The sequence below is a fragment of the Vidua chalybeata genome, chromosome 1 (assembly GCF_026979565.1).
Source record: "Vidua chalybeata isolate OUT-0048 chromosome 1, bVidCha1 merged haplotype, whole genome shotgun sequence".
Taxonomy (NCBI): Eukaryota; Metazoa; Chordata; class Aves; order Passeriformes; family Viduidae; genus Vidua; species Vidua chalybeata.
In genome coordinates this window covers 53,626,040-53,651,886 of record NC_071530.1, presented here as the reverse complement: position 1 = coordinate 53,651,886, position 25,847 = coordinate 53,626,040, and the positions used below count along the sequence as shown (strand labels likewise).

The window sequence follows — 25,847 nt, the reverse complement described above, 5'->3', positions numbered from 1 at the left end:
AGAGTTAGGAGCGAGGAGCAGGCAGGAATACTGAACAAATGGGGAAAAAGAAGCAGAAAGACCACAGTGTTTCACCCATCTGTAGTATAAAGAGGATAGTAGTATAAAGAGAGTCTGTAGTATAAAGAGGGTCACCATTCATGTTATTCTCTTGAAACATCGACATCTGCTATGGTTCTGCCTGAAAACATATAGCAGCTGTGGTCTGAGAAAAACTGCCCAAAACTCTTCAAGATTGTTTTTAAGGTAAAGATTTAGCCTTTACTGTTTCCATGACAATGCTTCAGTCATACACTTTTGAATGGAGAATTTATAGGGAGCAAATGGGAAATAAGAATGTGACTCCAGCCCTTTGGAAAAAAGGGGACAATAAAGATCAGGACTTACTTGAGGTGTGAGCCAAAGCTCTGCACCACCATAGCTGTGATTTAGTTGTGCATGTTGGCTCAGTTTGCAATGGTATGAAAGCCATTAGTGTAGCAGAGGTGAATGCTGCAGGCCTTCTGTGCCTCAGCTCTGCAGAGAGAAAAGGCTGCATGATGTAATGCTGTAGGTTGTATGGGACAGAGCCCTACAGCTTTAAACTGCAGGTAGAGGAGCATGGTGGAGCAGAGAGAAGAGAACTGCAACCCTATTTTTCTCAAGCTGAAACTACTGAAGTAATATTTTTCTTTGATTCTGCTTTTTCCATTACTTAGCATATTTTGCCATATGAATAAAATTGAGATGGAAATTTGTTTCAAAAGGAAAACATTTAACTCTGAAAAAGTAAAAATCACAAATGTTTTAAATTACTGCAATTAAAATCAAAATTACTTTTGATTTCAGTTTTGCCTAAAATGTATCTTATTCTTTGAGACTATATGTTATAGTGAATGTTGCTGTTGACAAATAAATATTTTTTGCACTGAAAAAAATTCAGTCCTAGAAGTATCCTGATGGATCTGACTTTGAATATATGTATGAGATGGCGCCTAAGCATAGGTATCTACTGTACCCCTAAGCTTAGGTACAAAAAAAGAGAATAAACTAGGATTAGTAGGAAAAACCCTAACCCAACATGATCAACACAGCCCCTGATAATGATGTTTAAAAAAGAAAAAAACGAAGGTCAGCTGCTTTTCAGCCATTGCAGCATTTTTCTCTCAGGTTTATAGCTCATGTATTTGAATGTATTTTTTTTTCTTTTCAGTTTAATTGTTATTTTACAAGTGCAACCAGCTTATCTAGTATAGCTTACTGTATTTCAAACAGAATAAGTAAGAAACTGTAGTAGTGTGGATCTAGTTTGTGAATACTTATGAAAAACTGTTATGAAAAAGAAGGAAGGTGGACTTTGAAAGCATAAGTACATTAAAAAAGAAAACCAACCTGACAGCCTCTAGAAGTTGTCTAGAAGTTGTTGATTCACTGGGGCTCTACAGGATGTGCCTGTACTGGGGTGACGGGAAGTTCAGTCCCCAACCAGCTTAAGTCCTGAACAGGAATGTCTGATTTACCAAACTGTTTATGTTTCTAATGTAGAGGACTACTGTCTTCTAGGGTCTGAGGTGAGAACACCACTGCCTTTCCTCTGGAGACATCAGATTGGACATCGATTTTTCAATCGGTTAGGAGTGACTGTGTCAAGTTGCAACCTAAGCAATTACTGTTCTCAAAGCAGTTATTTTTTCTCTCTGAATAGCTTGTTCAATTTTTTTCCCTATATGCTTTATTATTTCCAGTAGACTTCCTGTTTGTGTTTCTCATAGCCGGCCCCTTTTCTTACATGCATTTTCCTATTTTCTTTTTTCCCATTTGGACTCCATCATGTCTTGAAATATATTTAAGATACATTAAGTTTCTCTTTGCAGTCATTTTCCATAATTTAATTAGATTTTGTACAAAAGTGCAAGGCCTTCAGCTGCTGACCTGGTGGGAAATGCAAAGATCCAAACATCATTAAAGTCTCTTTCTCAAATTAAAGATTCCCATGCAAGTTTTGTACTCTCACAAATAAACTAAGACCTGTCAATTTGAAAAAATGCATATAGACTTCATCCAGACTGTGCAGCCTGGTGCAATTTATTAATGATACTGTATTGCAAGAGGAAATAAAATCTGAACCTGAATTCTGAATTAATCTGACAGAGTTGTATGACCCAGGTGTTTTAGGAACAGCTGAATTTGTTAACAGTCAAGCCAGCAATGTTGTCTAGTGACATCTGTGTAGTTACAGCAGGCAACAAAATGAATTTCAAAAGCAAAGAAATGTTGGAAGCTTGGGTATGAAAATGTTAAATTTAAACCAGAATATTTATTGAAGAGTATAGAAACTATACTGTTTAAACAGGAAGGAAAGAGAGCCCAAGATAAACATTTATCAGGCTCTTCAGAGAGCAATATTTTGAGGGAGAACATTATAATGCTGCACTGTAAAATCCCAAGGACTTCAGGGGGGTTGTCCAGGTTTTTGGATCTGGTTCCACAAAATACCATAGCATAATTCTGTACACTGAATATGCTGCTAAGTCCTTCTCTACAATGCTAGTAGAAAACAGTATAGCTCACAGTTTTGGTAGTGGATAGGAGTGACTATTCCACTAGATTTTCAATTGCTTTTATAATAGAGTATGCTTTTCCTGAAATGCATCTCTTTACATATTTGTATTCTCAATAGCCAGGTAAACCTCTAAATACAACTCATAAACAAATAATTTCATTTGAAGTACAAATGCCATTGTCACAGTCCTGATTGAATTGATTTAAACAGGCAATCAAGTCTGACTTTTTAAACTCAGAGCCAGCTTTATGTTCTACCAGGAGGGAAGTATACAGTGGCAAAAGCATTTATGATAACTCTTTTCAGCCTCATGGGAAGAGTATGCATATAGGTTTTCCAGTCCATGCTGAATTTACAGTCATAAAGAGTGTTTCATGATATAGAAAGGAGTTAATAAAATGATGCTGATACTTTTGTGATTGATGAAATGTGTGTATCAAAGCTAGTTCATTATTAAACGTGACAGGTAAACTTTTGTTAAGATGTTGAGCATATAAATGTCATGATTTGATCCACTAGCCTAATTATATTTCCAAAAGCATTTGAGTCTTCACAAAAGTTTTGACAGCTGTACAAAAAATCTCTATAATGGATGTATTTATCATCAAAATTTGATGATAATCTGTGAATCTGAAGATAACTTGGGACATGAAATGTCTTGTCTTCTGTGGCAGTTCTGGGTCTTGCTTATGAGTCATATTATGTGCTGATTGTGTGAGTTACTGGGCATCTGAACATTAGTGAGTGAATCAATCTGTTTTTCAGAGCAAATAATGAGAAAAGAATGTGTAAAGGGTGTTTCAAACTCCAATTTGTATGTCTAGGCTTTTGTTTACTTAAGAACTGTAATATTTTAGCCTGACAGGTTTCATTTGGTTCAATTTACTACTGGATTTTCTCCAGTGATACAAGAACTAGCCTAAAAGAAGGGCCTGCCTTTCCCTTGAAATACAGTCATGAGACTATTTTGTAACAATGTTACTGGGAACCATGGAAGCAGTATGTCTGTGAAGCCAATGGAATTATACAGAGGAAATACTCATTCGCATAGGTAAATTTTGCTACTCTCTTTTGCTTGTCTGTGACTTTCTATATTCAATTGGGCCGGAAAAGACCTCTGAGATCGAGTCCAAGCTTTGACCAAACACCACCTTGTCCACAAAACCATCACACTAAGTGCCACATTCAGTTTTTTTTCTTAAAATCCTCCAGGGATGGTGACTTCACCACCTCCCTGAGGAGCTCATTCCAGTGCCCAATCACTCCTTCTGTGAAGAAATTCCTCCTCATGTCCCCTGCCACAGGTTGAGACTATGTCCCCTCGTCGTGTTCATTGCAGACTGCAGCTGCATAGAACTGCAAATAACTGACACTTCTTCCATATCCTCCATCCTGTTTTTCCTAGGAGGAAAAACATTCAGAACATTTTTTCATCAAGATTGGAGCACATGTAAAATTTAGTGGCCTCAAAGCTGGCTGGTACTTCTGTCATGAATAAAGAGGATCAGAAAATCCAGCTCTGTGTCACATCCCCTATTTTATAAATTTTTGACTGTAGATACAATTGATAAGCCTTTTGAATTCTGAAGGATAGTTATTATATGAGAACAAAGTGGAACAGGAAACAATCAAACATAGCAGGCTGAAGCTCTTAATTTACTAAGATTAAAACTGTCCCAATATGAAACACACATACACAAATGTGATGTAAATTCAGGATAATTTGAATAATGAAATTAATCTAAGCCAGGAACAGTTGACTCAAATGTTTCTTGTAATTAATACAAGCAAGACACTGCTAATGAAAAAAAAAAAATACTGCCCACCCCCTAATCCTCCTTCATATGATGAAATGCAGCAACATTTTCCTTTGACTATTGTTCTGTATATCTTTTGTGGTGTTTTCCTCTAGTTGACAAACAGGGCATTTGGGTTGACAGATTTTTAGTAAATCTCACACAAAATTGTATCACATGGACATGTGGAAAAAGATGATCTTTGCAATTGCTCCACAAGCTAAGCTTGGCCATACTTTAAAGTGTCAATGGCAGAGTCCTATTGGTCAGATGTGTGGGGAAATCGCAGTTCAACTGACACAACCACACTGGCAAAAGCTGCACTGGAAACAGGAAAGTGGGGTTGCTTTCCTGGCATATGGCTATCTCAGGAACTCAAATAAACTATACCAGCAAAAAAACCCTTTTCTTACATCATAGACTCTTACTCCACCAGAAAAATTGCTTGCATAGATCTACCATAGCTCCACTGCCTGGAATGTCTTGGACTTGTTTCTTAAGCTGTTGATAGAAATGAAGTGTTAGGATATAGATAGCTTCTTAATTTCTGAGGAAACACAAAACAAGTAAAAAAGAAAGGAAAACAAGAGCGTGATCTGGTCTATTTTCAATGGTATTTCTGGTTTATAATGTGGCAGTGCCAGAGGCTCCTTCTGTATATGGATAACAGTATCTACCCCAAAGGAGCAGAAATTCAAAGTTTAAACAAGAACAAGACAATCTCTTCAAGAAAGAAACATTAAGTCTAATGAGAACTTTAATTAAATAATAGCATTCTAGGTACATGGCTAATTTCTTTAAAAAATTATGGAAATCTCCTTTTAACTAAGATGTATATTCTTGTACAAAATCTAAAAGCATTAGCAGAAACAGATTTTAAAAGAATTTTGAAATGTGTTTTCCTCTAGATTTCTCTTGTAATCTTGACCACTAAGGATTTATAGGTCCATTTATCTTAATAAAAAGAAATAATTCTAGATTTTCTGCCAATTTAGATTGCCACATAATCTGTTGGTTGTGCTTGTTTTTAAAAACAAGGCTGTACAAAGTTTATCCTGAAGCAGATGAGAGAAGCTGTGTTAGATTAGAATTCTTCTGCATAGCTGTTCATCAGCCATTTATTTAAACATCTTTTGTTTAATGTAGCTTGAAAGGGTGACTAAAAATTTGTTTGTTTGTTTTTCCAGGAAGGTTCCTAATAGTGAGATTACATGAAACTCTATGACTACTGATATCCTCCATCCTGAAAATATTGTATCGCCAGAGCTGGTCAACTAGTCTGCCTTATCTTTCTGAAGGCCTTATGTTACACTTCTGTAGAGAGAAAGCACACTTTATTTTAACATTAGATTTAGCTTCTGACATAAATAGTTAAAGAAATAGAAAGATTGCATTTCACATTGCACAATAATGCTATTGTGCATTAAGAAAAGCAAATCTGTGTTGCTGTTTTTCTGTGTATTGGAAAGCAAGGATATAGTAGGGCTTACTTATGTGGGTTATTTTATACCTTAGCCTATTCCTCCAGCATTATTATATATTTAATGACAGCATATATGATCCGTGCAGGAAAAATCTATTATTTCTTTAATGTTTCCTCTGTTGGATGTTTAGCTTTTTATTTTAAACATTTATGATCAAGAATAATCTATTCAGAGCAATAAATAAAAATTAGTAGAAGGTGAAAAAAATCTAAAAAGCCAAAAATCTTCTAGGTCCTAATATTTTTTGTTCAAATTATTTTAAGTTTAGACATCTTCTTTAGCCATAATTTTATTTCTTAATGTTTTAAAAAACTTTATGTCTGATTATTCCAATAGTAGGATTATGCAAGATTTTGGCATCTGTTTGGTCCCTACACATGGTCAGACAACATTAACGGAGACAAATAAAAGCCAAGCATGGCAAAAACAAGAGATGAGGTAGTCCTCCATAGTGACAATGATTTTGAGAGTCACACTGAAAATGGAACATGGATTTATGGATTGTATCAGATCTGAATGCCAATCCAGTGTTACTCTTACACATGCAGAGCACAGTGGAGCCTTCTCCTGAAAGGGGAGAACAGAAAGCACACACTGCAGCTCACCACCTTTTTGAGAAGACTAACACTATGGGCACCTCTAGCGTACGACAGGTTTTCTGCATTCCTTGGGTAACAATACTTTTGTATTTCTCTGTGCATGCCATAGAAACAAGTTCAAGAAGTGGGCACCTCTGTCTTCTGTTTAAAAATGTTGTAGGAATGAAAACAACAGAGTCCAGAGACTCAGATGTTTGCAAAACAAAGGAATGACAATCTAAGCAAAGAGACTGGTTGTGCCGTTAGTTTTATTATAGAACGTATAGTCTTAAATGAAATTTTGAAGGTTAAGGTACTACTCTGTTTATACTGTGGTTTCAGAACTGATTGAAAGCTATTTTAATCTGTTTTTTTTTGCAGTGGGTGCTTTTTTAGCTGTTAGTAAAGTTTTAGCTGGAAAATAGAGGGAGAGCATGCTTTGAACAGCACTAGCTGTTCAAAATCATAGTTTTGAATCTATAAGATTGAGTGGCATTAACAAAATTGAGGAAGACTAAATCCCTATGTAATGTACTAATATTTAGTGTAGAATGAGGATCAGATACAATAGGAAGTTGAAACATAAGGTAAATATTTATGATTTTGAGCAGTCTGTTAACATTTATGACATAATGTTATGTTTTTAGAAGCCTATCTTTTTGACCGTCTAAGATGCAAGGAGGTATACTTGAAGATGGGAGTAGTGTTGGTTTTCCTGCCCAATCAACAAGAGAAGTCCCCCTTCTATATTGCTTAATAAAGGCCAGTGGTTTTGTTCAAGTTCCTCTGGAAAATGTGAATTTCTAAGCAATTTTTTTATTATAGCCTTTTCTACTAGTAACAGATGAGTTTAGCTTTCTTCGTCATCTTTATAAATTTCTTTTTTATGCACCTATATTTTGCATGGCCAGTTTTGTAATAGCACAGGCAGTGTTGTAACAATAAAAGACAAAAAAAAACCAAAAAACAAAACAAAACAAAACAAAAAACCACAAAAAACAAAACAAACAAACAAAAAAAAACAAAAAAAAGAGGAGACAATTAGCTTGTGCAAATTTGTTTTATTTAATGAAATAATGCCTTGTTAATGTTTGTTGCCCGTAGTAAAGTCAAACCAGTTTGCAATGACTGAAGAGAATCTAATGCAGAATTCCAGTCATGTAGTCTTTATAATATAAGAAGAACAAAGGGACTTGGTAATGCTGCTGAAGGTTCTTTCCAAATATCTTTTTCTTTTTCCATTTGAAAATAATTTAGAATAAATTTGGTGAATCACAATATTACAGCCTTTAATCATAAGCATGCCATCTGATGCAGACATGAGTGAATGACAATTAAAAAAAAATCACTTCTTTGTTAAGAATCCATTATCATTCCATGGTTAAAAAAAAAAAAAAATGTTCAACCTTGAATGATATCATAGCATCTGTGGTAAACAGCTAGATTTGGATGATGTGTTACTTTGTGGCATCACTCAGGGTTGTATCATTCTATGTTAACACTTGAAAGAAAAGAGCAAGAAAATTACAAAGGGCAAGATTAAAACACAGACAATTTTCTCTGGTTTAAGATCATAAAAGGGAGGAAATTCATAGTTAAGGATCCAGACCTCAAGTATCTGAGCACAATGGCATGCCAGCCTTAATTTTACATAACCGTACCCTGTTGTAAGTAGACATTAGTGGCTTGATCCTGAATGATGAGTTATATTGCTCTTAGCAGCTGAAACCAGAACAGTAATTTTATTTTAATGCTTGTCTTTGTTTGGTGAATAGAATTTTTGAATCACTTGTAATTGTTTTCTTTATGTTTTCTTGCCAAATTAAATAAAACAAATCCTAATAAATAGTTTGAGTTTTTTCAAAAGTTATCCTTAAAACTCTGCTATATAACATTTTGCTAAAATGGAAATGGAAAATTGTGAAGAAAAACCAGTGTCACGCTTGGATTTCAGGAATGTTGAAACTTTTGTGGCAAATTATAATGTCTATAATCCTGCAGGAACTCAATTAAAAAAAAAAAAAAAAAGAAAAACCAAACACTTAACTGATGACGGAAGTAGTTAATAGTACTGTTAGAACAGAATAATGAAAGCAAAGTAGCACAGAGTTTTAAAAGTATCTGCAATTAATTGAACTTCTACTTTAGTACTATTTTTCTTAAAAAGTTCTACTCCCGCTAGTTCTCAGAAATTCTAATGAGGGTAGCAGAAACTGCTTTAAAGGATGTCAGACTATGGATGCAAAATGGAGATGAGACTAGGCAATAACATAGAACCTTATCTTGACATTTTAGCCTAAGGACATTGCTTCAAGGATTCCAAAGGGAAAGATTAGCAATTTCCTGTCAAGGCTTGAGAAAGGCCTTCAGCACTTCAAAAGCCAGAAGTGACCTGCCAAACAGTTAAAGAATAAAAGTTAGTGTCTGATAAGGTGAGGCTGACTTGAGAGAGGAATGGTTGTGGTTTACTCAGAGTCATTTTAATTCTGTCACTGTAGCAAGAAGCCACAACAGTATTTAAGTGACTTACAGCCTTTCTGACTTGTTTCAGGTTTGGAAGGATTCACTGGAGTAGAGCTGAGAGTTGAAGAGACAAAGCCTAAAATACTGTAGCTTTCTTGCAAGAAGTGGAGCTCTAGTCAGTTTTGAATGGTAGTTTACATTTTCTCTTGAGTAGAAATTACTAAAGGTCTGTGAAATTCACATTGCAGATAAACTAGTCTCTAGGGTGTCTCCGTGAAATGGAAAGGGCCCTGACCCACAGTCTGAAAAATTACAGCCCATGAGATGAGAGAGCTGAAGTGTTCTGTGATAAATCTTTTGCTCATCAGTATAACTGTGGATATCACTAAAAAGATGTACACATGAAAAAGAAAAGTATGGAGACAGAGGGACAAAGAAAACTGCTTTGTGAATATGAATGATACTGCTACACTGAGTAGCATGGATAATAGCTGTGTAGAATGATAGTACCATACTAGACCCACAGTGCAGTTCAACCATCAAAATGTTGCCTCAGAGAATTGCTGAATGTTGGATTTTCACATGTGGGATTTAGTAGTCTCTTCTCTCTTCCAGTTCTGTAATCTCTTTAATGATACATTGAATGGGATTTTCTTTTATTGAAGGGAAACTGCCCCCTTTTGAATCTCAATGCCCATTCTTGGATTCTTCAAATATTCTCTGACATATATGTATGGTGCTCTGTCTATGAGAATGTTTCTGAGTTCCAGGGCTGGGGGTTTCCTTCTGATTTTCTGATGCAATCTCTTTCATTTATATTAGAGTATTATTTTTTCTGTTGTTGTTACAGACCTGCATGTTATGGAATCTCTTTCTCAGCTGCTCTCTCTGTTGATTTTGTTTTTGTTTTTGTTTTTTTTTTTTTTTTTTTTTTTTTTTTTTTTTTTTTTTTTTTTTTTTGTTGGAGGGTGGTGGTGGCTTGGTGGTTTGGTTTTGTATTTTTTGGCATAGTTACTGTAAGGTTCTTTTACCATGAAGTGCCTACTTGTAAATCCACATGCATGTCAGACCAAAGTCCTGTGTCTACACTGGCACTGGGCTAGGTGCATAAAGCTCTACAGGTACTTCCATAAGAGATATCACTGTCTGAGTTTTTCTGCAGTGTAATGTGGGAAAACTTTTCATCCACAGGCCACTATACAAAAATGTTTTTAACTTAACTAATTAAACCATGTTCATGGATTTTGTAAAAGCCAGTAGCAAGGCATAGATACAAGTTTAGATGGTGATGTTTTCCATCTGTTAGCAACACTCATTTTAGGAAGAGCAGGCAATTCAGGGCATGACATGCAGTGAAAAAGCATTTCAAGAGTAGCTCATTGCCTTTAGAAGGCAGCAGCATGTTTTCCCAGGTCTCTTGTGTAGATATGGGGACAGCTGATTCCCCATATGATGAGTAGCTGCAGAATCCTTATGCATCTTCTTGCAGATCTGGCATGGCTTCTTCTCCAGCATGGAGAACATGCTCTTAGACCTTTGTAAAGACCTTTGTGTGCCTGTGCATAAGACAGGCATAAAGGTAAAGGGGATATCTTCAATACCTATATTTGCTGTGATGCTTTACTGCTGCTTTACTGTTACTAGTTTTTGGCCAGTTATTTGCTGATGCCCACAGTGTGTAATTATATATTTCAGTAACTTCTTCAAAGCCAGAGGGCTGAAAAATGTTGATTTCTCTGAAAATACATCTATTTTTTTAAGAGGAAGTGTGAGAGCTCTGTTGAAGCCACAATTTTGCCCAGCCTTCATCTAGAAAGGATAATACTTGCCTGTTAGTCAAGTTGAGGTTATCCAGATACAAGGGCACTGAATGGGGGTATGGGGGAAGAATGTGTGATGGAGAGATAATCTGGAGATCCCATCTTTTCTGTAATTTTTAAATTTACTAGCAGTTTATTTTATTTCTGCCTCACATGTGCAGCCACTAAGTTTAATTATTTAATTGACCAGCAATTCTCAGCCACCCTGCCTCAAAAAAAGAGCAGAATGTGAGAACACCTGTCAGCAGAATTTTTTTTTGTGTTCTTAGCAGTATATAATTACATGCTGTTGCTATGACTTGGCCAACTGAGGCAAAATGGCATGGTCAACTAATTTAAATGACAATAAAGTTCCTATGTGTCTGCTCACTTTAGAGCCATACTAGCTTTCTGACATATCTGAGGGGGAGCAGGGATGGATATCATTAGGACTAGGTTTGTGCCCATAATCTGGCTACAGGCTATTTATGACTCTGTCCATATACTAAGAAATAAGCAGTTCTACAGCTTGTATTTTATTTCCATCTAAATGTCAGCTGGGCCAGGAAAACAAACTGACCTCCTAAACATTATCATAACTTTTTTATCCCAGTTTGTGTTTAGAGCCACATTAATCTCTGAAATTATGGCACTTTTTCTTGTACTTCTGTTGGGTTCTTGTCTCTAGACACCAAAGGCACTTGTAGTCAGCTTCTCCCCCAAAGGGTCAATATCCAGATCTAACTCTTAAATTAGCTGTCAGTTTTAGAATAAATATATCATTTTTGAATCAAATGTTTGCTCATTTCTGTGTACCTAACAAAGTTTAGGAACTCCTGGGTCTATCATTATTCAAATTGATGCTGGTCTGTATTCACTAAATACTTCCTTGTCAAATGTCTGTCTTGGACATACAGCTGTGGACAATTGTGTGGAAAGCACAGTCTGCAGAGTAGTAAGTAGAATGACTAACAACTTGTTAGGGTTTGTAGAATTCCCATCCCAGAATTCCTATGTCCTTCCTTCCTTCCTTCCTTCCTTCCCTTCCTTCCTTCCTTCCTTCCTTCCTTCCTTCCTTCCTTCCTTCCTTCCTTCCTTCCTTCCCTTCCTTCCTTCCTTCCTTCCTTCCTTCCTTCCTTCCTTCCTTCCTTCCTTCCTTCCTGCCTGCCTTCCTGCCTGCCTTCCTGCCTGCCTGCCTGCCTCCCTCCCTCCCTCCCTCCCTTTCTTATGTGAAAAGATGTTTTGGTGGGAATGTTGTCCAGAAAAATGTTCTAGCCCTCTCACTTTAACTATTCAGTACTTCTTTTTTAGTCTGGATGGGAGCAAATATGATCCCAAGTACCTGATAATAATGCTTTTGCTTTCCTTCTCCTGACACGCCTGTGCTTTCTACCACCTCATATGTGATCCTTGTTTAAACACACATTTGTGACATAACTTCTTTGTGATGTGTAAGTTTACATTCTGCTAACTGACATGAGAAGAGAAAGGGAAAACCTAATGGTGCCCTCTGAAGCTGTTTCTCTTTCTGCAAACCACTTCTTGTATGTGTCATTTTAACAATGTAAATGTAATAGTGATCCATGGAAATCTTCATTCCCTTCTCATTGCTGTCTAAGTTCATGATTCTTGATGTCAACAGCAGGCTAGCAGCAGGAGGTTTTCTGAAACATCCAAGTAGGAGATGAGCACTGCTGTTCTGAGGGATGAACGCTCCTGTGCATAGGTATTATTGAAATAACCCTAGGTCCCAGCCTGAGTGCTATTAGCAGTGTATTCATTCTAGATCCCATTTTACAAGTACTTGTAGCAGCTCAGGAAGCTCAGGAAGATTCTTAGGGTTCACATTCAGTTCACATTCTGCAATCTGGTGAAAATCAGGACAGATGTGAGGTCAGTTATCATAGAATCATAGAATGGCTTAGGTTGGAAGGAACCTTAAGGATCTTTAAGTTCCAACCTCCCTGCCATCAGCAGGAACACCTTCCACTAGAAGTGGAAGTTATCCTTATTCTGAGTTGGCCTTGATATTTCTGCAGAGTTTCTTATAAATGAACAGAAATTGTCTAGCCTAAACCTTGAAATGCCTGAACTCTCAGGGTAGGCAATCTTATGCCACCATAGACTTCCTGTTATTTATTCTGTTTCCTCATGTTTTAAGTCCAAAAAGATTTTTAGTGGGTTTTAAACCCACTAAAAGTGGGTGAGGGAAGGCTGCCCTCCTGTTTTACACATTTGAAACCAAATTTTTTCTTTGTATGTGGAAGGAATACAAATCTTACTCTATAGGATCTTAATTTTCATCTGGAAGCTGAAGTCCAGTGCACAACCATATGCCTCATTCATTTTAGTTGATTTTGCATTCTTTATGGCAGCTTAAGGTTGCTTTATTTGCTTACTCAGTGTATTTTAACTTGTGCAGATTTTGAGAAGAAAAAGACAGATCAAATAGCTGGAGAAATACATTCTTTGTGTCCAAAATCTTATGCTTCAGTACATAACTTGATGTGAAAACTGGTATGCCTCCCTGCATAATTTTCTCTAGCAGCCATCCTTCCCACTTATAAGCACAGCTTTGTCAATGTCTAATAAGATGCCCAAGATTTGTAACTGTGAAAGGAAATGTAAATTGGAAGAAAATTAAATCTACCAGAATCCCACTATTACTGAAACTGTCTCTGTACTAATTAGTATAACCATTTAAACATATTTTGTTACTCTATGTATTATCTTTTGATACTGTTAAAAGGAGGGTCAAAAACATCCATATGCTTTCATCAGCCTGCTGTGGGGAGGAAGAGCGAGTGCCCTTATTAATCCATGCACCCCTTCTCCTTATTTGCTCCTTCTTTCCCCTCCCCAGGTGAGGCAATCAGATATCAGCTTCATATAATCTAGGGACAAGAACCTTTTTTCTGTGAAAGGTCATTTCATAGCCAACTCCAGGGAACAGTGGGCGGGCAGCACTTCAGGCTGTCATCAGGGGTGCAAGAGCAGGCCAAGCTTCTGCCAGCAGCCCATTTTAGTCCTTCCCAGTACAATGGCAGGTCTGTGTGCCGGGCTTCCTGCTGCCCATTTGATGCCAAGCCCAGTGTCACCAGAAGGCCATCTGGATCATTAGGAAACCAGCCCTTTGACTTTGCCGATGCAACAGAGGGAGGAGAAAACATGATGAAGGTCAGGTGCCAGGCTGCTCCTCCAGACTTGCTGGCACCATCCCTTCACCGTAGCCAGACTGGGGCCCTTGGCAGCTGGGAACATTTCTGTGGCAAGACTCATTCACTCTTTAAGAGATGTTCTCTTTTACAGGAGACCTTTACTGTTTACATGTAGACTGTAATGTGACTGTGCTGTGGTGTTTGGATTGCAGTAGCTGGATAGTGTTAAACTTATCTGGCTACATGTGAGTAATTGATTAAACTAATTTAACTTTTTTTGCTTTGGGTTACTTTCTCTCAACTATCTTTTATAAAAATGTGTGAAACTGGTGTTTTTTGCTAGTGACTTCAGCAAAAGCAGTGTGTGTTCACACTCACTTGTCAGTTGATTGAGGTTCAGTGATGCTTTTACAATGTTCTGTCCTGCTATAAAGAAGGCTCTTCAAAAACCTGAGTGGAATAAGAATTTGTGAGTTTTGTGACAGCCAGTTAACAGAGAAGAGCAAGGAATCAAATTAGGACTGATTCTGATGAAAATCAGCAGAAACATCAATGAGGACATAATAAGTAACAGGGGTGCAAAATTGGCTGTATAAAGTGTAACACTTTCATAACATAAAGAGTTTATGGCAATTATCTGTGGCAAAAAATGCAGTAATTTTGTGCTTTTCCTGAAGTAACAGTGTTTGGCAGAGGTACATCGAGTCCTTAACCTTTGAATTCACCACTTTGGTTTACAATTAGGCTTTTCTTTAGGAAAGTGAAAAGTAAAGTTTTAGATTGACAGTAAAAGTAAATTTGCTGGTCATGCCAAGAAATTGAAACTCTATGGTACTGTGTGGTCTTCAGAGTCAGAATCCTGCCCTAAGTAAGCTCAGTCTCCTATGAATTGCTCGATATGAAATCAGGATTGTCCTTTGGGTGTTCATACTGTCATGTATGAGAAACAGGCTGCCCCTCAGTCACCCAGAACAAAAAACAAAAGACAAAAACCCAAAAAAACCAAAACAAACAAAAAAATTATGGCAGCATAAGGCAAGATGAAACTTCAAAATAAATGTAACAGTTCATAAGAATGAAGAGTTTGTTAAAGAAAAACATGAGTGCTTTTAAGTGAAAACTTAAAGGTTTCTTCCTTTCAAATCTGAAAAGGGAAAAATATGGGATCAATTTTGAAAACTGGAATTTTTGACTTCTCCTTTTGTCTCCTCCTATTGTCTTTTTACAGTTTTACTAGCATACCAATGTCCATCAGATTTTGGGGCTACAGGGGTTGCAAGGAGATTTTGTATAAAGGTGGATGTAGATTTTAGGGTATGATAATAGAAGCACACTTATACTGTGTTGATTCTCCAGAATGTTTATTGTTTTGTAAAGAATAATTATGGTTGTTATGCAAATGTTTGTTTTGTAGACATCAAGATCTGTGATGAAAACTAATATAGTAGCTTTCACTACACAGATTTCCGCAGTTTTTTGTTGCTAGATAATTTGACAAATTAGGTAATAGAATGAAAATTAGTTAAATATTGCCCAGGAAAATAGTAAGTTGAAAAAGGGCATAATATTTTGGTTTCTAATTGTAGTTATTTTCAAAATTTAAAAATTTAAATAATGCTGAATTTTATGAAGATAAAATTTTAATTCCAATAATGTGATATTAAATTTCAATATTTTTCACACTAAAGGACATGGTTACAAAAATACTGAAGAAAACAGAAGTCTAGATTTTGTAGTTTTAAGGAAGCCTAATAGAACTTTACAGGAAAATTAAGAGGAAGTGGGGTTCTGACCTTTTTTAGACATAATTAAGCAATCCACTCATCAATTTTTTTTTTTCTTTAATAGATCTTACTAGTACTGTTCTTATGGCCTGGCAATGAATTTTTTGCATACATTCAGAACTTTAAATAATGTGCATCCTAGATGTCTGGCCAGTTCAATATTTAAATCCTTGATTAGAGATAAAGTAGTGTTTTAAACTAAAACAGACTGCATGCAGCCAGGATGAAGACCTTTTAAAACACCCCTCCTCCTCCCAATTCCTAAAACACCCACCATGAAACATCACCCGGGAATCCTGATCAAATTACCACCCTTCAGATAATCAATGCTCAAGCTATCAAGGGAGAGAGAAGTCTCTCTTCCGCCACAGACCCCCCAGGAAACACAGTTGCCACCTCCTGTGTTTCCCTGTCACACATGGCAACCGCCCGGAAAAAAAAAAATCTGCCAGTGTGACACTCTCCATTCCATGTCACAGTGCTCTTACCACCGTGCATGGACAGACTGCTCATAGGTCTCCTTTAAGGATGCTTTGCCACGGACCCAAAAATACAACAGTTCAGCTTCTCATCTTGGGACTACAGTCCCCCCCATTTTCCCCTGGGGCCAAGGGTCCAAGAACAAAGATCATCTTCTTTCCCGAAGACAGAGGGCATCACCATTCCCTCCTCAGCTTTCTTCTGTTCTTGCCATTCCTGTGCTGTTTGAAGCTGAAGCAGGTCTCCTTGGGTCACCACTGCATCCCCCTAAAATGCAGTCTCTATTGCAGGAGATTTTGGTTCAGTCCATGGCTAACAAGAAAAGTCCAGCCAAAAGCTACTTCATCATCTCCTCCCACCTAAATATTTCTTCTTCTAACATCTCAGGTCCCGGACTGTCTCTCTTCCACTACAAATCAAGGAGGAGTAATATTTTACAAAGCCCTCATTTCCTGGAAAGCGTTAAAAGTTCAGACTCCCTGGACAGCTGATATCTCGGTCCAGCATCCCGTCTCCCATGCTGGGCATCATCCGTCCCCCTTTCTCCTTCTCTTCTGCCAGCAAATTTCCAGGTGCCGTCAGGCTCTCTATCACTTTCCCTCTGGCGGGGGGGACAAAGGCATCTCCGCTTCTCTCCACCCTTCCGTCCACAGGAGCTGGCTCGGTTCCAGACCTTCAGACCCTCGGCCTACCTGGACAAGGCCACATGGCTTCCCCTCCCCCACCCAGCCCATGGCTGGGCAGGGGAGAGTCTGCACTCTCTGACGACCGGAACCAAAGAGACAGTTCCCCTGGGAGTTCTTGCTTTTAACCCCCTGTGTTCTCAGAGGCGTGTCCATACTTTCAGTGGTCACTCCAGGTGCCAATATCCAAACCTGACCACTGATTGGTTTGACCCAACTTCCTGAAAAAATTCATTTTCATGTCAAACCACGACACACCAGCATCATTGCTAATTTGATTCCTTGCTCTTCTCTGTCGACTTCTTGTTGAGAAACAGATTATTTCACTCCGTTTTTTGAAGAGCCTTCTTTATAGCAGGACACTAAATTATTGAGATCTTGAAGTTTATACCACTGCCTGCCCAGTCTTGAGTTCTACTTTACCTGCACTGGCTCATCTGCAGCTTGAAATCCCAGACTGATTGCAGGACTCAGTATGGTCCCTGACTCAGTATGAGTCACCAAATAGGTGATCAGTACTATAAAGCTCACCTTCAGAAACTATACCGCTACAACACTTAATTTCAAAGAGTAGAGAGGGAAAAGGGTCAGAAATAGTGACACAAATCCTGCTCTGATGAGTTCTACGAAAACCAGAAATGAGACCTAATTTAAAATTACATTCAAAATAGCATTTTTAAACCCTCATATTTGAGTACTCAGATCTTCCAGACAGCTATAGCTTATGATTATTGGAAGATGTAAGAAATATTTGTCATTTCTGCATCACTAATGCCTGGAGGCCTGTATCAGGATCAAACTGTGGTGATGTATGTTGTTTTTCGAAAGAAATGTTTTCATTGCATTCTTTTACTTTGAAAGTGGAACAAAAATACAATGCTTACAATCCCAAAATTGGAAGAAATTGTGTGAACTATTGTGTGAGAAAAAAAAAAGAATAAGGAAACATGGCTTGGATTCAGGCTTTTGAGACATTATAAATGTTGAGAAAAATATTGTTTAAAAACTGGCTCTGCAGTGCCCTTTAAAATCAGTAAGCGTCTATTTTAATTCCCATATAAGTAGTAACTGGCTGCTGTCTGTATATATACTTAAATGTTGCTTGCTGTATAAGACCTTGTTTGCTTAATTTCAACTTAACTGAATTTTTATGGCTGTGCTATAAACCTCTTGAAAATAGTGGCTTAAATGGAAATGCTGACACAACATTAATTACACTGGCTCCAGTGTGATACTGTGATTAAAGTTTATTTATTTTGTGTGTGCGTCTCTGTGTGTGTAATTTCATTGTTGAAAAACTAATGGAAAACTAATGTGGCAATGGAGAATGTGATTCTATGCCTGATATTTTCCAAGAGCAAGAAACAGTTTAAATGCCAGTTTACAGTACCAGATAATTTAATTGAGGTATAGTTTAGGTATTTAAAATTTTAGAAGTTTGGGAAAGTGACAAGTTTCCCACTTTAAAGCTGTTCACTGTTCTTCCAGGAGTTTTTCAATGTCTTTTTGGGTGGTGAGGCTAAATGTATATTGCATTAGAAAATTAAGTAAATGGTTTCATTTCCTTGGTAGCATATGTTCTTTGAGATATTCTGGAGAAAAGTCTTGTCTAAAAGGAGGGTATGAAATCCAACATTAACATTCTATTACTATTGAATATGAAGTAAAAACTGTAAAAGTCTATTTGATAAATAGTTTGCTCAACTGGTACTTTTAGATTACAAACCTATGTGTTGCATCTAGTCAATTGGGAAATGAACAGTGCAAATATCATATGGCCAGATGAAGAGTAAGAGAGAGAAAGATCCTATCTCCAACCTGTTTCTTAGGACAGTAAGCTGGGATTGGAGAAGCCTTGGATTCAGTCTGTTTCCAGCAGTTTATAATTTTCATATTAGGCAAGAACTGGATAAAAACATGACAAGGGCTGGAGAGCAGTTCTAAGCTCTCCTGTCTCCTGAGGAGTGTTGAGAGTAATACACTATATTGCCAAATACAGATATATTTGATGCTGTGATTTTGTGTAAACTTTGCTGCCCCTTTCAGGAAGGTGCAATCAGAGCACTTTTAGTGGTTAATCAGCTTTTCTTCTGAATCAGTTAGACAACATCACTTTTTTCTAGATTCACACATATATAGAACTTGAAGGCTGATCAGGAAAATTGTCTAATGAGTTGTAGGTTTATAGAAGTGAATCGTATGCCTGGTTGGTAGTCTGTGGTGTGCCTTCATTGACATCAGTGTCGGTGTTCTGCCTTATCTCAGGAACCAAAGTAATCATTCCCACCCTTGCCATAAACACCTTTCCTAGGAGCTCATGGCATCCAGTCAAACATTTTTTTTTTTTGGCAATAGAATTTTTGCAGATTTTGCTAATGCTAATCTGTCTGGTAGACTGACAGCTGCAAAGTTGCAGGGTAGCATGTCCTGCAACATGGTAGGGAAGTGAGAGACAAGTAGTATAGGTTGAAAAGATCAGAGAGGAAAAGTGAAATCTTTGTGTGGAGTGCCCTTCTTCAGTTTGCTCGGTGAGAATATTCAGCATTCATTAATCCAGTCGATAAAATTTACATTTTTTTATTTTTACTGTTTGCTTTCACTGGAAGAGAGTGAAGAGTAGGCAAATAGTTTCAAAGTGTGTGGTCTTTATGGTTTATATGTATTGCTCAGAACTACCAGTGACCAAACTTCTTGGTCTTGTTCCCATTTGTTAGAGTAATTAAATATTAAGTTGTTATGAGAGGATTGTGCTGTTCCCTTGAAAGAAAAAATAATGTGACTCCTCCATGGTTCTGTGGCACAGCTGATGTTTTATTCAAACTAACGTGTAAATGTAGAGAAATTATGTACAAAGTCTATTCCATCTGGAAGGAATGTAATGATTCTGGATCTGAAGCAAAACTGAGAATCTCCTACACTGTAGTTCATTAGGTTGGTTTGGAGAGAGAAAAATCAACATATACCAAAATATACTGTAGATACATTTCGTTGGAAGGACAAGGGAGCCTGTACAGGTCAGTCAAATCCTGAATACATCACCTTCTTAATTGTAGCCTTTAATCTGCATTAAGATTAGATAATGCTTGTTCTTAAGTGACCTTTACATTGAATTGAATATTGTACTGGAAAACTTCAAGGTCTAATTGAAGACAAATATAAAACTTTGTGGTTCCAAGCCTGCAAGAGACCAGCTCTTGTTTGACCACACCCATGAATGCCTGGAAAGTACTTCAAGCTTGCAAACAAAGACCTGTGTATGGTCACCTAGTGTCTCAATGATTCCGTAAATGAGAAAATGGAGGGGGGAGGAAGGAGTAACACTTCAAAAGCAATGTCTTAAAAAAATGTTAATTATATGTTTCAAAGCTTTGTTTGAAAATACTGGCTTGGCTTTTCCTGGTGTTATGTTTAAGACTTCACAAGAAAGTGTCTGTGTTCTGCACTGATCCCACCTGGTCCCAAAGTTTCATTCAGCCTTCACATGAAGATACTTGTTCCTATGTCAGCTTTGGGAGGGAGCTCAGAGGAGTGTTCTGCTGTAATACCATCAGAGACAGCTGCCTGTTGTGTTGACAAACACTTAACTTACAGAAATACTGTATCTAGCCTTTATACAAGGATATCATTATTCCAAAATCCTAAGCAAGCTGTTTGATGATGCCAGTTGAAGCAATCAGCCTCTTGCTCTGTAAGACCCAGAGCAGTTGGAATGCATGCAAAAATTTAAGTTCCTTTAAGTCCTGTTCCAGAAGTCACCACTACATACTGACTATCCCACAATCTTCAGCTGTTCCCCTCATGATTCATAGTTTTATAGCTTTTAGGGATGCTACTATTCAAGTTTTGATTCAAAAGGCAGCACTTGAAAGTCAGTCTTGAAAGGCAGTCTTGAAAGATACTTCAAATCCAAGGGTATCTAACATCAGGTATTCTGAATGAAAAGGGATTTTAAGTATCTTTACAGATCCTAATTGTTATTCACACTGGAACATGAGATAAGAAAACTCATAAATATGAGTAATACATAATTTTTGCCATATCTGAAGTAGTACAAATGTTCTGCCAAAGGGAGGTCTGAAAACTTTCAAATATATCAACCATTGACAGCCATTATCAGTAAACAGGCCAATATGGTAACTGGTAATGAAAATAATCACTTTTTCAGATAATTAACATCTCCTTTTAACCTCTCCTAAATATGGAATAATTCTACAATTTGAAAAACCCAGCACTTTGTTCTGTTAGTCTCTCCAAATATTGTTTGGCCTCCAAAATCTGTGGAATGTGCAAAATGGAGAAGAGTGGTTGATACATGATCCACCAAGATACAAAGCACCAAGAAGGTGGTTGTGCTGCCGTTCAGAGGGACTGTGACAGGCTGGAGAGTCAGGACATCAAGAACCTAATAGAATTAAACAAAGGAAAATATCTGCAAGTACTGCACATGATAGGAAATAATCCCATGCATCAGTACAGACTGAGACTGACCTGCTGGAAAGCAACTTTGCACAAAAAGACCTGGAGATCCTGGTGAACAAAAAATGGAACACGAGCCAGTGATGTGTCCCTGTGCCAAAGAGATGATTCTCATCTGTATTAGTAGGAAAATTGACAACAGGTCAAAAGAGGTCATCCTTCCTTCTGCTCAGCACCACTGAGGATGAATAACCACTCAATCCAGTTATGGGTCCACAACAGGGTCTAATCCTGGGGTTTTTGGGACAAGGACATGCTCATACTGAATCAGGTCCAGTGAAGGGCCAAGAAAATAATTAAGGGCTTGAAGCATCTTTCATATGAGGAGAGATTTGGGACTGTGTAGCCTAAAGGGTCAGAGAAGAGGCTTAAGGAGATCTTTTGAATGTATATAAATACCTGATGAAGGGGACCATTGCCATACACAGCTGCAAATGTTCCAGTTGTTTTGATTACCATGTTTTGGACTCAAAAACTGACTTGGACTTCCGATAATTTTATTGGAATTGCCATATTTTTTGACTGGTCCCTTATATTTTAATGTTTTTTTTTTTTTTTTTTGTGGAATCAACATGCAAATTGAAACACATGCAAAGATATTTGTGTATGATTGATGATTGCCATAGAACATATAGACTTAAAATTCATAAAGCAGGAAATAAATACAAAGATTAATGGTCTTTCATTAATGCCTTCAAAGCTGGCAAATTTTGAAAGGCTATTGACTTAGCGCAGTGGAAAAAAGGCTCTTTAAGCCTCATTATCTCAGCAACTCTTTGCTTGCTTTAGAAATAACTTAGGTTAAGTTTGGCCTGCATCTTTATTGTGTAGTCTATCTAACATATTTGGAGAATACTTGTAAACCACATAAACATTCCTGAAGGTGGGTAGAGTTTATATGCCACGTGTTTAGGGAAATTAAAGTATTTTAATATGCAAAGTAACTCAGGTATATACTGTGTTCTAGGATCAAAGTTGGAAAAGTGCTGAGTCTTAATATGGTCCTGGAACATCCATTTGACAGTGTGAAGTGGTGATGCATACACACTGGACCTTGAGATCTGCCTTTGAACATGCATGTGTTGATGTAATGTACTGGATATCATTCAATGGGAATTTACAGCTTATTTGGAAACCCTCACGTTTTTGCACCACATTGAAAAAGCTACACCTTTGAATGCTCACAGTCTTTCTCTGCCTTTTCCATGACTAAAATGTCAAATAATTTTTTGCTTGGTATTTGTTTCTTGTCATCACCAACTGATGTGCTATTGCTCAGGATCCCTCATGGGAGTAGCATGTTAACTCATGATTGTACTCTGAAGAATCTTATCAGAAGGCCTCATTCTTCAGAAAAAAAGGGAAGGGAAGAAGGACTTTTGCCTTGTGTGTAGTGCCTTTTATTGCGCTAATGTGAAATGATTAGATGTGATGGACAGCAGTTTATCAAAACAAAATCTCATTAAAATCTCTCTGCACTTTGCCCTTACTCTCCGTATAATAAGATTCTGAAGCTTTCTGTGACCAGATGGTAACCTGCGGTAACCTGTAGTGTGTGTACATTTATGGGAGATGAATAAAACCATTGTCACCCTTAAATGTTGGCATCAATATTGTGCTAGTAACATTTGGAAGTTTCTGCTTTATCAGCAGCAATGACTGGCAAATAATCAGCTGTTTTGTAATGGGAAGTTTAAAATAGCAGCTGAAGACATTTGAGTTAAGCTTCATGGAAAAAGACACTGCTGCATTTATTATGATACCATTTTTGTTGTGTAAGGGTGACATGATTGTTATTTTAGCTTTTTTGACATACAGTGCAATTAAGAATAATCAGTTTTCCCACACATTCCACAAAGCAACTGAAGCACACATGCTAATAACCAGGCCCTTAAATTTATAGTGACTTCCGCTGCTGCATGGGCAGCCAGTGGGTACAGATGCATGCTTCACAGTGGTATGCAGCTATTGTGTGATTGCAGCCTTCTTACAGAGACGTGTGTCTCAACAGAAGTTGCTGATAAATAAAAAACTCTCTAAGATTTGCCCATACTACCAATATAAATACATTTTGGAGTGCTGAGGAGGGAGATATGTACATATGACATATACTTTGTCAGCTGTAGCAGGCATCCAGACTAGATGTTTAAAAGAATGTACAAAAGAATTGTGATTTGTGTTTACAGGAAGTAGTAGGTGGTTGCACCAATAAAAAATATTCTGTGTTATATATGCACACTGATACATACAGTTTGACCCATAATCTTTGTGACTTGCATGACGCTGGTTTTAGAACTCTCAGCATCAGCAAAGACAAATCAAGATCTGGGCAGGGTGTTCAGAAAACAGATTTTGCCTGTAACTAAAGGTAGTAAGTTTATACAGATAGTTTTAATTCATAATTATTCCCACTAAAGGCCATTTACTGGGAGGAAGAGTCTTATATACTCTTTTTCCAGGGTCTGCCATTATTTTTTTAGACTGAGGTCTTTATGAACAGATTTAGCTAAGAAATGTTTATGTGTTCACATACAAAGTTTTTTTTGTATTCTTTTCTCCAGTCTTTTTTCTGTGCTTACTACTCTTCTCAGCGTATGTAGTACCTTTATATTATGTATGTTACTAAACTTCTGCTGTATTGGGGCCAAGTCAGTGGCACTTTCTTGCATGCTTGTGGCTAAATGTTTGCTGAATTTTATCTTTGCTTGCTATCTTAGACTAAACTACTTAATTAAATGTGTGAAAAATTAATTGCTAAACCTATGACTGGACAATACTACTTACCATGAAATGAAACATAGAAAGAGCAAACAGGTGATATTTTAACTATGATGTGCAGTTACCTGCATTTCAGAGGACATGATTGTCCAAATACAATTTTAAAACTTTGACTATACCACATGGTAAAAGAGTCTTAGTGAATGTATTTGTATTTATATGAAAGATTGCAAGTTGAGATAGCATATTGCTCTCTGTGAAGAAGAATAATCCACAGTGGCATAGAAGAATTTTAAAGTTTTTCCATTCCAGGTCTTACATTTGTGTGTTATTTAACCAGAATTTATTGTGAAAATTCATACCTTTAAATGAGGACATGATAGCTCATTAGGAAAAAAAAAAAAAAAAAAAAAGTTTCCAGGAATGGAAGATGAGTTTTGCTCTCCGCAAGAAAGAATTGCAAGATCTTGCCACCATTAGTGCACCAGCCTATGCTGGGCTGGCCTCTTACATTGAAGTCAAATTAATGATGAAAGAATTTTTCCTAAATGTTTCCAAAAATTGGGCTGATACTATGTATTACTGAAACTGCAGTTATACACCTTTGTATAAGAGAGAGATGTGGAGGAAGGAGGAATTGCATTATCCAGTTCTAGAAGATGCCCTAACACAAAGGAAAAAAATTGAGGATGTTGCCAATTACAGATTTTCTTTTTTCCACTGAAAATCTAAGTGAGATGATTTAGACTGAAATGAAAACTGTTACATCCTACCCAGTTCCATGTTGTGTTCACCATGAAATGTGCCACTAAGGCCACTGTAATGAAGTCAAGAGTAAAAATTGCATCTCCAAAGGTGTGTTAGGCAAGAGTACAGAAATGTGTAGTAGTTTCCATTCTCACTAGGAAAATTAAGATGTAGATTCTTCTTTATTTTTTTTTTTTTTTTTGGAAAAGAAGTCCCATTTCCTCCATGAGATCTATCTTGAGACTACTGACTAAGGAGATAGCCTTATCTCCAGCTGAAGAGCTGTAAAGATGCAGTCTATCCCTTTCATTCCCATGGGAGTTCCTAATTTGTATTTAATATTTGGCTTTTTTTTTTTTTGTGTGTTTGGTCAGGGTCTGTGACATTTCAGTGCAGCTCTCTGCTCTGAGTCAGGCTAAGAGTGAAGCTAAATAAATACCTCCTGTCAAGTAAACATTATCATGGTAATCCTCAGTCCTGTGAATGTGGGACATATTAAGGGTGGCTTATGACACATTTTTAGCAAATAAACTATTAACCAAGATAACTTCTCAGCTCTAGGAAAAAAATTCCTAAAGGGCCTCCTCCATCTTTGTGAATTGATGACTTTGAGCCACTTTTATAGAACAAGAGATTGGGTCTGAATGGAAATATTTAAGGAAGTAATTTGAACATTATTTACAAAGTTTCACTTCAAAGGTGTGCTAATATTTTATAGTTTTGTTACAGCTTATCACCTGTCTTTGTTCTTCCAGGCATTTAAGACCAAGGATGGCTACATTGTGGTGGGAGCTGGAAATGATCATCAGTTTGTCAATGTGTGCAAGGTGTGTTAGGCAAGAGTACAGAAATGTGTAATAGTTTCGATTCTCACTAGGAAAATTAAGATGCGGATTCTTCTTTATTATTTTTTTTTTCTGTATGGAAATAAGTGGTGAGTATAAATTCTAACCCTGCAGCTGTTTTGGCCCTGAATTCAGAACACACCAGTTCTAAAACTTGTAGGTACTGCGCTCCTTTTGAAGTCTGTGCACATCTGATTGAATCTACATCTACTTAAATATTTACCTAAACACATTGTCCTTTAGAGCACCTAGCATGTGCTGATCTGTGCTCACTGAGAAACTTGTGCACTTGTT

General features: G+C 37.2%; 1 long non-coding RNA gene across 1 annotated transcript in view; it reads left to right on the top strand.

Moving 5' to 3' along the window:
- The window catches only part of LOC128800239 (uncharacterized), a 58,967-nt gene extending 33,430 nt beyond the window's left edge, over positions 1-25,537 (top strand). Inside the window, exon 3 of the long non-coding RNA XR_008434940.1 lies at positions 25,464-25,537. This is a non-coding gene — a long non-coding RNA (uncharacterized LOC128800239). The remainder of the gene's footprint in view (positions 1-25,463) is intronic.
- Positions 25,538-25,847: the final 310 nt, after the last annotated feature.